Raw genomic sequence first — 13,254 nt, 5'->3', positions numbered from 1 at the left:
CAGAGACAACCTATGGTGAGTTTGGCGTGTATGTTTCTAGATAATATTTTGTATTTTAACATAAACATATACATGAATAATACATATTTTATTGGAGAATATTAAAAAATTGACATATTTCTAATATATACAAAGATCTAGGTTAGAAATTTTCTGTTCTTTTAATAGTTACCAATAATAAACAGTCAAATTTAATTAATATACAGTAATAGTAATATATTCTAAAGCAAATCTGCGTATACATTTCTTTTCTGAAGAAAGGGATCTTAACAAACCTTAATCTTTTCTGAACTCTCACCTTTTGTCCCAAACAAATACATATTTGTCTCAAATACGTACACACATATTTTTTATTTTAGAGTCCTTTAATTAAGTTTATCATTATATTTTATGATCTTTTTCTCACCATTGTTTTGAGAATCTCACTTCTTCTGCCTGGAGTTATTTTTCTTTTTGATTTAATAAGTTGTCGATAACAGTTCATGGGTAGGTTAAAGAACAAACACTTAAGACACATGTTCATTTTATTTAAGCTTGTTTTTAGGCTTCTGCAAGAGAATAAAATATTCTTAGCTATTGTTACAAAGAACAGAAATCATATTGGAATGTTTATAATACAAAGGAAAAGAAAATGATAGCTCTTGTAAAAGAAATGCAGTACACATGTGTCTTAAACTCCAGTAATGTGGTTTTCATTTGAATTTCAGTGAAATCTGAAATATTTACAATAAATTTAATTAATGAACCAATGTTACATTGAAAATGAGCCATATATTCTGATTTATACTTTTCTAAATGTTTTATGATGTTAACAAACATAAATTTCATATTTATCTAAGTGATAAAAATAAAATGTAGAGAGTTCTTATGAACATTAAATGTCAGGAAAATGTAGCACTGCAGGAAGCTTGCTACTTTCAATCATGCAGAACACTTTCTGTGTTTTAAGACCTGTTTTAACTTGATTAGTGGGAAGACAAGAGTTTTGCTTAACAACCTACATTGTAAATATTCCAAATATCTACCTTCTGTTAGCAGTGAAAAGAAATAATTCACAGCATAGTTTCTAGATCAATAGAAATGCTGTAGATCTTAATGATTTACACTGTAGCTTTTCTTTTTATTTAAAAGAGATTCTTTGTTTAAAGAAGACTAACTTTGCTGTCACTTTTGTTTTCTTTCTAAAGAGAGGACTTATTTTATTCTGTCTTGATAGTAGTGAGCTGGTTTGATTATTGTATGTGTGTGAAATGCCTTAATAAAGACTTTGGACATAGAACTCAACATTCAAAGACATTTTCCCCTCAGCACTTTGAAGATATTATTTCATTGTCTTCGAAGATAAATTGTTGCTAAGATAAACCCTACTTTTAATATGCTTGTTATTTCTCCATAGAAAATCTGTATATTCACTTTTAAATATTTTCAATATTTTTCATTATTTTTGTATGCTGATTGTAGATTCATTTTTATTAACGTTGCTTAGCACCTGATGGGTTTTGTCAAATTTTGGACACTTTCTCAATTTTGAAAAATTCTGAGCCATTATCTCTTTGATTATCATCTTCTCATCCTTTCTATTATCCTATTCTTTGAAGTTTATTATATACTGCCATTTCTTGATACAACTAATTTCTCTTTCACATGTCCTAATTTTGTTGCACTCTGGAAATGTACATGATTTTATGTGTTTATTTTAACTGATAATTTCAAATTGTATATATTTGTGGTATACAACGTGGTGTTTTAAAATATGTATACATTATAGAATGGCAAAAATCAAGCTCATTAACATATGCACCATCTTATACACTTTTTTTTTTTGGTGATAAAAGGAGTTAAAACCTATCTCAGCAATTTTCAAGTACACAATATATTATTAGCTATAGCGACCATGTTGCATAGTGGATCTCTTAAACTTATTCTTCCTGTCTAACTGAAATTTTGTATCTTTTAACCAAGACCTCCCTAATCTCCATCCCCTAACCCTCAAACTCTGGTAACCACCATTCTACTCTCTGCTTCTGTGAGTTTCACCTTTTTATATTTCACATATAAGTGCGAGGATGTGGTATTTGTTTCGGTGTCTGGCTTATTTCATTTAGCATAATTTCCTCTACGTTCATCTATGTTTTTGAAAATAACAGGATTTCCTTCTTTTTTTATGGTAGAATAGTATTTCATTGTGTGTACATACCACATTTTCTTTACCCATTCATTTGTTGAAGGACAACAATTAGATTGATCCCATGTCATGGCAATTGAGGATAAGGCTGCAATGAACATGGAAGTGCAGATATCTCTTTGACATACTGATTTCATTTCTTTTGGATAAATACCCACTAGTGGGTTTGCTGAATCATAGGGTATTTCTGTTTTTAATTTTTTGAGAAATCTCCACAATGTTTTCCATAATGACTATGCTAATTTACATTTCTACCAACAATGTATAAGGATTCTCTTCTCTCTAAACCCTCACAGAACAGTTGTTATCTTTCCTCTACTTGAAAATAGCCATTCTAACAGGTGTGAGGTAATATCTTATTTTGATTTTAATTGCATTTCCTTGATAATTAGTGAGGTTGTACATCTTTCTATATATTTGTTGGCTATTTGCATGTCTTCTTTGAAGAAATGCCTACTCACAACCTTTGCACATTTTTAAGTGTTTTGTTTGTTTTTTTGCTATTGAGTTGTTTGAATTCCTTACACATTTTGGATATTAACCCCGTATTAGAAATATGGTTTATAAACACTGTCTTTTTTTTTTTTTTTTTTTTGAGATGGAGTCTCACTCTGTCGCCCAGGCTGGAGTGCAGTGGTATGATCTTGGCTCACTGCAAGCTCTGCCTCTCAGGTTCACACCATTCTCCTGCCTCAGCCTCCCCAGCAGCTGGGACTACAGGTGCCCGCCACCACGCCTGGCTAACTTTTTGTATTTTTAGTAGAGACGGGGTTTCATCATGTTAGCCAGGATGCTCTCAATCTGCTGACCTCATGATCCACCCACCTTGGCCTCCCAAAGTGCTGAGATTACAGGCGTGAGCCTCAGCCTCACACTCAGCCGTCCATTTTTTTAAGTTGTCTCTGCACTCTGTTGATTGTTTCCTTGACAGTGAAAAAAGTTTTTAGTTTGATGCAATTTCATTTTTCTAGTTTTGATTTTGTTGCCCGGGTTTTTATGGTCGTAGCCAAAATTCATTGCTTAGACCAAGGTCATGGAGCTTTTCTCATGTGCTTTCTTCCAGTTATTTTACAGTTTCAGACCTTAAATTGTAGTCCTTAATTCATTTTCCATTGATTTTTTAAATATGGTATAAGATAAAGGTCTAATTTTCTTTTTCTTCATATCCAGTTTTCCCAAAACCACAGTTAAAAATTTTGTCTTTTCTCCAGTGTCTATTTTTAATGTCTTTATCAAAAGAGAATTGACCATAATTGCACAGATATATTTTTGGAATCTCTATTCTGTTTCATTGGCTTATATGTCTGGTTTTGTGCCAGTATGTTGCTGTTTTGATTATTATAGCTCGTAAGTGATTTTGATCTTAGGTAGTGTGATGCCTCCAGCTTGTTCTTTTGCTCAAGATTTCTTCAGGTATTTCTAATCTTTCATGGCTTCGTACACATTATAGGATTGTTTTTTCCATTTCTGCAAAAATGTTATTGGAATTTTGCTTCGGATCTGTAGACTTCCTTGAGTAGTATGGACCTTCGTCCAATCCATGGAAACTGAGTATCTTTCCCTACATTTGTACCTAAATGTATTATCAAATGTACTAATTCTTTCTTCAGCTATGTTTAATTTAATACTCATTTATTGATTTTTTAAGTGTAAAGGATTCTAATTTTCTAGCACATTCTTAGCTCTTTATTCATGTTCATCCGTTAGTTTACAATCTCTTGGCCATTTTGTATATGCCATTTGAAAATTTAACATGAATTTACTTTAAAGTGACTTCAAATTACTCCAGTATTCTGAATGTATTTTTCCACGTACAATTTTTCTACTCCTGGGTATGTTGACCCTTTTTATGGCAGTAAACTTTTTTATTTGTTTTGTAATGTTTGTTTGATAGCTCATTTTGCATTGTTTCCTAGCATGTTCATTCATTCCTGCCAGAAGGTTACATGATGGATTCAGACAAGGATCTATGGAGACTATATCTCCAATTAGAGTGTACTCCTTCTACTTATTTTTTTTTAAGTTAAATATAAAACAGCCTTACGCAGGTTCTTTAGCAGGTATCCCAGAAGAAGGCATTATTATCATAGGAGATGACAGTTCCATGCATGTTTATTGCCCCTGAAGACATTAAGTGAAAGAAAATATGAAGGTAGAAAACTGTAATATTATCTTGCCTCTGTTTAGGCCTAGGCCAATGTGTGTGTTTGTGTCTGCTTTTTCTTTTTTTAACAAAAAATGTTAAAAAAAGAAGAAAATATTTTTGTACTGCTGTACACCGTGTTTGTGTTTTAAACTATTTCAAAAGAGTCAAAATACTTAATTAAAATGTTTGTAGAATAAAAAAAAAACTTACACTAAGCTAACTTATTATTGAAGAAAAAAGTGTTTTAGTAAATGTAGTGGAGCCTAACTGTACAGTGTTAATAAAGTCTACAGTAGTGTACAGTAATGTCCTAGTCCTTTACATTCACTCACCACTCACTCCCTGACTCACCCAGAGCAACTTCCAGTCCTACAAGCCCCATTCTTGTTATGTGTCCTATACAGGTGTACCAATTTTTATCTTTTATACTGTATTTTTACCGTACCTTTTCTATGTTTAGATACACAAATACTTAGAGTTGTGTTAAAATTGGCTACTGTATTCAGTACAGTCACATGCTGGAGCGTAGGAGCAATAGGCTATATCATATAATCTAGGAGTGTATTGGGCTATGCCATCTGGGTTTGTGTAAGTACACTCTATGATGTTCGCATGACATAATTGCCTAATGACACGTTTCTCAGAATGCATCTCCATTGTTAAGCAACACATGACAGAATATGTAGGAAAGGATATGTATCTCTCACCCAGCTTACTGAAATGGTCTTCTAGTTGGCCTTCTTTCTTCTGTCCTTGCTTCATTCAGTTTATTCGCAACACAGTTTTCAGAATAATAATTTTAAAACATAAGCCAAATCATATACTTTTTCTGCTTAAAGCCTTTTTGTGGCTTCCAAGCTCACTGGATTATAAACAAATAAAGGCCAAGTACAATGACTTGCCCCTCTAATACCAATCCTTTGGGAGACTGAAACGGGAGGATTATTTGAGCCTGGGAGTTTGAGATCAGCCTGGGCAACATAGTGAGACCCTATTTCTACAAAAAATTAAAAACAAAAACAAGCAAACAAAAAGAACCTGAGTGCCTTGTGCCAACTCACTCTTAACCTAAACCATAACATTTTATTATTACAATCTAGCATCCCATTTCTATTCTGAAATTTCTCCCATTACTAGGGGAAATTTCCTCCTGCTAATTCCTCTCACACCAATCTATTTCTGTTCCTCAAATGTGCCGAAGAACTTCCCATCACTGGCCTCAACCCTTCATCTTTCCTTTGCCTAGGCTTCTTGCACTCCCAATATTCGTGTAGTTTATCACCTTACTTTTTAAAAAGCATTTCCTCAGTGAAACTTTTTGAAGTAGTTTATCTAAAGTTGCAATTTGTCTCACCCTGACACTTTTTATTTATTTTCCAGGTATTATTACTCACGTTAGCATGTATCACTATCAAAAATACTACATATTTTACTTAATAGCTTAGTTTAATATATCTCTTCTCAGTTACAATGTAAACCACATGAGAAAGAGTATTTTTGTTTGTTTTATTTACTTTTGTTTCCATAGCACCTAGTAGAGTGCCAGGGAAAACACAATCAAGCAAATAAACAGAAAACACCCAACAAAAATTTTAATAAATGTTCAAATTTCAATTACAATTTCAGTATTTGTTGTGTTAAAGTATTATTTTTCAAAATTTCCATCTAGAATGATGAAAAAGTTCCAGAAGTAGATACTGGTGATTGTTAATGAAAAGGTAAATTTTATCTTATGTGTATTTTGCTACAATAAACAAATTATGTGTTTTTAAAAAACCATGACTCATGCACATATAAAATAAGCGTATATCAAGCATATTATTTAGCTTATTAATTAATGAGAGACACTGTAAAAAATTTCAACTGATTCATTTGAGAAGCTATATATATACAATATATGCAATCAGTAAATGTTAGAATAAGATTTCTGGGTGAAATGCAAAATTAAATATTAATAAGATCCACATATAATAAGCTTTTAGGTTATCTTGGTCAGAATTGATATACACTTTCATAGGAAGAAAATTTAATTGAATGTGACAATAGTTTTGAGCTAATTAAGGAATATAGAGTATGTCATTCAGAACTAATTATTTCTAACATATCCCGATTTATCAGATGGAACAACAAATTCTATTGTTCTTCCAGGCGCTCTCTGAGAAATCTCAAAGATAGTTTTAGTTTTGAAAGATATTGTGAACATTTTATTTTAGCTTTCCTTAATTTAGGGTTCAAATTTGAAAGTCAAATATCAAGTTATCAGAGATTTCCAATGTGATTAACATTGGATCATGGTGAACCATATATCCTGCTGCCCTAGAGGCTATGGTCTTGACTTGCCCTGCCTGTTTCCCAAGAGGTAGCACCTGCTGGACAGAGAACCACCTGAGGCTCACGTGTGCATTTTGTAATAAGAGGGGGATGTGTTGATTTTTTTTTTTCCCTCAATGTTACTTTGACTGCACACACATCTTTAACTCAGGATCTCAGGGGTAAACAAATAAGGTATACTGAGGTAATCAATTTTGTTCCTTAAAAAGTTGTGTTTTTTTTTCCTGTGGTGGTAACATCCTTCCCTTCTATCTTCCTTTACTTTTCCCAGTTCTCTGCTCTGATCTGTGTAACTCTTGAGTACTTGGGCAGATTGGAATATACCACTGTTGGGATATGGGAAGCAAGGGGAGAAATCCAAAATAGTGTTCTTGCTCAGAGAGACAGAGAGAAAAAAGGATCATTTAAACAGAGGGACAATAAAATATCTTAAGATAAACATGGAAGAGGGAAATGTGATTTAAAAGAAACTTAGCATATTCACGACAAAAGAAAATATTATTTTAATACTTGAGGATGTGCCATATAGTCAACATAAAGAAGAAACAATTATACTGGAAAAATCTAGAAACTGCTAATGGACACATTATGTAGAAGGTAAAGAATAACCTTTTACTATCCTTTATTAGGCTCTAAGACCAATTTAACAAAGATAAAGCATTAATACAATGTTAACATTACAGTTGACAGTAAAAGTTCCAAACTCTTCTTTTTTAAAAAAAGGTACAGTTATAGTTCTCTGTCATTACTGCTCCTAGTATAATTTTACTGCTCCTAGAAATTAACAGTTAACATGAGTTAAGTAAACTTTCTTAAAATTTGTATTTACAGAGTAAACTAAGAGGCAGATAAGTAAAACCTGTTTGTCATATACAAACACGTTCGCAGGCTAATAAAGCTTATAAATATAGCCACTTTCTATAGCCACGTCTTCTTGCCCTTCTTAAAGTGGCAAAAATGAGGAACACATTCATTAGAATCACTCAACAGTATTTGCACGCTATAGCACATAAAACTAAGAAGCAAAAGTATATAATCTTAAACTTATGCTTAATGGTCCATGATTCCGTATTCTACATTAAGTAATAATTATCTAAGTATGGAAAGATTATCCATTAATTATCTTAATGTTAGACAAAGATTTTAAATTACCAAGTAACTTGATAATTCTGTTCAAGCTAAGAAATACAAAACATAATCACTTTTATATTAAAAATCTCAGTATTGATTCAATTTACTTGAACACAAATTTACGTCTTTCATAAGCTTATACCTTTTATAGATACATCAGTTCATTTGATCAGAAAGCCAGTAAAAGCAATGCAGATTCACTAATCACTTCAGGTTTAGGAAACAAACCTAAATATTTTAAAAAACAATATGTATCTTGTATTGTGCTTAACACTGATAAATCAGAGAAAAATACATATAATTATTTTCTTATTTAAAATGATTAATCAATGTGATTTGATAAGGCTTGACTTTTTCACTTAGATTTTTACAATGTGTTTGAACTAACAATATCTGTGAGAAAGATTATTATTTTTGTACGGGGGATTGGAACTTCTAAAGTATAAAAATAAGCTTATTTTAGTGAATTTTAAAAATACATTATTGATGTATCTTTAGCTTAACAGTATTATTTGTTCTTTATAAACCAATCAAAACAGAACTTTATTAATTTTTAGAGACATTTTACTGTAAACTAGTAACGCCTACCAGAGGTAGAAAAATACTTCACATTTGTCAAAGAGATGTAAATACTCTGCTGAATTATAGAAACACAAACAAAAACACAAATATAAGGAGAACTAACTCAGATTCAGTTCTACAGCTTCAACCACAGATCAAAAGTAAGAAGAGAATCACAAAATTCATCAGTTCAGAAACCCAGTTGTTCTCTTTCCAAATGGGCACAAAATGTTAGTTGTTTTGAGCTCACAAATAGAAAAACAGACAAATAAGATAAACTAATAAACCAAATTCTCGGCATATTTCACTCAACACATGGCCAATTATTATCCATAAACAGAAACTACTAAATGGTCAGACAACAAAGTCAAATTTCTATCCAATGCTACCATCAATGGGGAATACGTTATTAACAATATGTGAACCAGAAACAACAGAAACACCAGTGAGGAAAAACCAAAAATTCTACAGTGTCAGAAAAGTTAAAGTTGATTGCCACTTGAGATTCACTCCAGAGGCAAGAAGGCATGTCTGAATTTAAACAGTTATGATAGGCAGGTCTCCTATAACACAGTTTACTTGGCTCTGTTGTGAGTCCACTTAGGCATCACAGTGAATGATCTCCAAAACAAATAATTTTCAAGAGTTGAAAAATATGATTCCCACTCAATGTAAAATGAAGACATATCAAATATTTTGTTTAACTCATTAAGTAATAAGAAAACCAGTAAGCATCATGACTAGTTCAAAGATCCCTTTTAAATAAGGCATTTAAGAAATGTTAGAATAATATTTCTGGATTGAATATGAAACTGGTTGATCTGGTTTGGCTGTGCCCTAACCCAAAATCTCATCTTGAATTAATCCCCATAATCCATACATGTCAAGATAGGTGGAGGAAATTAGATCGTGGGGGTGGTTCTCCCATGCTGTTCTCCTATTCATGAGTGAGTCTCAGAAGATCTGATGGATTTATATACGTCTGGCATTGCCCCTGCTTGCACTCACTCTGTCCTGCCACCCTGTGAAGAAGATGCCTGCCTCTCCTTTGCCTTCCACCATAATTGTATGTTTCCTGAGACCTCCCCAGCAATGCAGAACTCTGAGTCAATGAAACCTTTTTCCTTTATAAATTACCCAGTCTTGGGTATTTCTTCAGAGCAGTGTGAGAACGGACTAATATGCTGGTTGTCTCCAACAGGTTTGCATAATCTTTAGTGGTATCTGTTTTACTGGACAAAAAATATTTGCTTCTCTTTCAGACAAAAAATCTATAAACTTCTTGTCCCTACAGAGTTGAACATTGCATAGTCAAAAGACAACCAAGACCAGCACTACACTGAAAGAATACTCATTTTTGGCTGTTTTAGGTGTGGAACTTTTTATCTGACGTTTGAATAAATGATATAATAAATTTCAGAATTTCAGTGGGTTTCTATTTACTTACATCGGCCTTAATTGTCTGCATATTTACCACTGGCTTCTCATTCACATAGCTTTAGATGCTAGTTATTATTGTGAATGCTAAGACCTTATATGAAAATAAAAAGAAATGAAAGAGTGTTAAAGTATATTTGAAACTCTATGGTAGTGTGCTAGACTAATTTTTTGATAATATAGTTACTTTACTAAACCATCCATGCATTTGTTTCTAAAGTCAATTAAACTTGTGTTTAGGAATTCCTTAATAATTTGTCTGGATTACCACATGGTCTTTTTGTTATTTGTATATAACAAAACAAATGAATTTGATAAAAAATTGTTTCACAGGACATATAAAAATTGTAGTTATGAGTTCTGTTTTATTAAAATTGCGAGAGTTTTAATTCCAGAGTAGCTTTCTCCCATAGTAATTCATCCTCCGGGCTTCTGCTTAAATAGTCATAGCAGACATAAAATCTCAATGAAATTTTATGCAAGGATTAGATAAAATAAATTATTCCAGATGATTATAGTTTTCAAATGATCTATTCTTAGCATATGAATATTTATTCTTTATCACTATATCATCCGTATTGATATTATCATTATATTACATGTTAAGTAATAATTTAGTTCAATTTATTGAACACTACTATTAATGTTCTGTTATCTACATTTAATTCTAACATCAGCAAATATTGAATATTATGATGTTTAAAGATGTCCCTTTCTAGCCAATGCAATGAATTTCTTTATCCCATTTCCTCTTATCCTTGGTCTTAATGGAAGTCTCACAATAATCTTTTAGGTTTTGGCTCTACTCCTCAATACAATGATAAATTACATATGTTTCCAACACTCTGATTGCTATTTAATGTATAATTTTTTTCCCAGTTACTAGGCCCTCACTCTACCCTGCGAATAAATAGGGAAAACAGTGGTCAGACTACAGCTATATCACTTCTTTTAGGACAGATTTTCCATACTTTGTAATAATGCTTATCCTCATCAAAAGTTTATCTGATTTTGTTTTACTTCTTCTGAGAATCTATTTTCTGGATGATGTGTTAATGGATGCTAACATATTAACCTATTACCCAGTCAAATACACACACACACACACACACGACTGATGTCTGCCTCTGTTGCCAGAGCTGTAGTGCCGTGGTACAATCACTGCAACCTTGAACTCCTAGGATCAAGTGATCTTCCTGCTTCAACCTCCCAAGTAGCTGAGGTTACAGGTGTGAGTCACCATGCCTGGCTCACATATTTTTAATGAAGTGTCCTTTGACTTAAAGGAAAGCCATGCCTGTCATAGAAATCTTGGTATATCATTTCCTAGGACTGTGGTAACAAATTACCACAAACTGGATGGCATAAAATAAAAGAAATGTATTTTCTCACAGTTCTGGAAGCTGGAAAGTATCAACAGGTCCATGCTCTCTTTGAGGTCTCTAGGGAAAAATCTGTTCCATGCCTTCTTTAGCTTCTGATGTTACCAGCAATTCTTGGTGCTCCTTGGCTTATAGATGAATCACTCCATATAGATGAATCACTCCATTCTCTCCTTGAATCATTACCTGGCTTTCTCTCTGTGTAACTTCTGTCTCTCTTTTCTTATAAGGATACCAGTCATGTAGGATTAGGACCCAAACTAATTCAGTGTGACCTCATCTTAACTTGATTACACCTGCCAAGACCCTATTTCTAAATTAGGTTACATTCAACAGCTATCAGGAGTTAGGACTTTGACATAGCTTTTGGGCGGACACAGTTCAACCCACACTACCAGGTGTTATGCCACAATCTTTCAATTCCTTCCTAATAGTTAGAAATGCTCTAGCCCCAAGTACTGGGAGGCATGCAGTTTACATTGTCCATCAACTAGACTTTCCACGCTGTGAGGTGATTATCCTTTTACATATTTTCTGTTTGAATGTAGACATACTTTGTCTTTGCTATCAACAGTACAGCCTGAATAGTGAAGGGAAATTAAAGGAGGTATACTAGACTGCTTTATGCATCATCTGAAAGTTGTCAGGTAAACTCTGACTCCAAAATTTTGCTTTAGAGTTAGTGACTAGAGGTAAAATAAACATGCTTTGATTTGCAGTTGGCCCATTACACTTATGATATTAGAAGAGTAGAAAAAATATCATTGGGAAGCATAAAGTAACAAAACTTAATATGGAACTCATTGATGCAGTCTTAGGAGAAATACTTTTTCAAATAATAAATGTATTTTATTGCTGCTTTTAACGCTCCCTACATTTTTAAGCAGCCTTTGCATATAAATATTTACTGTATCTTAGAGAGTAATTTATATGCAAATATATGGATATTAAATATCACATGATTATAAAACTATTAGATACTGTTTATAAGGCTAGAGGAAAAACTAATTTGGGCCCTCCTAATTCACATTTTTGATAATTCAGCAAGGGTTCAGCTTAATATTACCTTTGCTTTATGAGAAAATAATTTGCTAAGCATATTTATCTTGTGAAGAAATTGAACTGCTTATGTAACAAATTGTACACATATTCCATGTAGCCTAAAAACATTTGTATATGAATAATTGATATGCTAATTGTAAATCATTCTTAGCTGTGAGTTAAATCAAGTTGTTAAAGATTCACTTCTCTTAGAGACTCTCTTCAGTTCAAGGCTGAAATAGCATGGTAGAGGATGCTATAAAAAGACATTTCTATCTAAGAAAAAGTTTTTTAATCTATAATTTTACTTATTCAAATAGATGTGTTTTTTTAAGATGAAGTAATTTAGAACATAATGTTTCCTTTATTAGATATTGTTCCTGTTTGTTAATCTGTTCACATTCTGAGATAGGAAATTTGAGTGGGTTGATATTAAGATTGTTTCTATAACTGAGTGAAAGATGACACCTAGAAAAACAAAGAGTTTTTCTTGTAGTGTGTGGCACTGAATGCAGTTTCATTTGTTATTGTGTAAATAATCAGATAACTTCACCAGATTGGATTCTTTTGGCACAATGTAGATATTGAAGATGTACATGTCATAGTGCACAACAGGATTTAGGAGATTGGGGTAATTTGTCAGAATCACTGAAATTCAGAGGAAAAATCTTAAGATATTTTAACTTTGAAATATGAATCCTCAAGGAGTCAAACACCTAGAGTCTCCATTATTGAGATTAATGGAGAGAATTCATACCCCAACATGCTGGAACAAAAATTGAGTGTGCCCTTCAGGTATTCAGAGAGAAGCAGAACAGCCCTCTGATTGACTTAAGAATCAGTCCTCCTGATTGAGTTAAGTTCTCATTTAGACTTAAGTTTAATTAGTGAGGACAATTTTAGCACAGGGTTAGCTCTAAGCAGAGAAATATCATTGCTGTATGAGCATACTTGATTTTGCTAGATTTCTGTGGCTCCAAATGATCCTTCGAATTTATAAAAACAGTTTTCCTGAAAGATTGAAATATATAAATTGAGAA

This window comes from Macaca nemestrina, chromosome 11 (genome assembly GCF_043159975.1).
Source record: "Macaca nemestrina isolate mMacNem1 chromosome 11, mMacNem.hap1, whole genome shotgun sequence".
Lineage (NCBI taxonomy): Eukaryota > Metazoa > Chordata > Mammalia > Primates > Cercopithecidae > Macaca > Macaca nemestrina.
The sequence above is the reverse complement of the archived record's forward strand: the minus strand, read 5'-3'. Positions refer to the sequence as shown.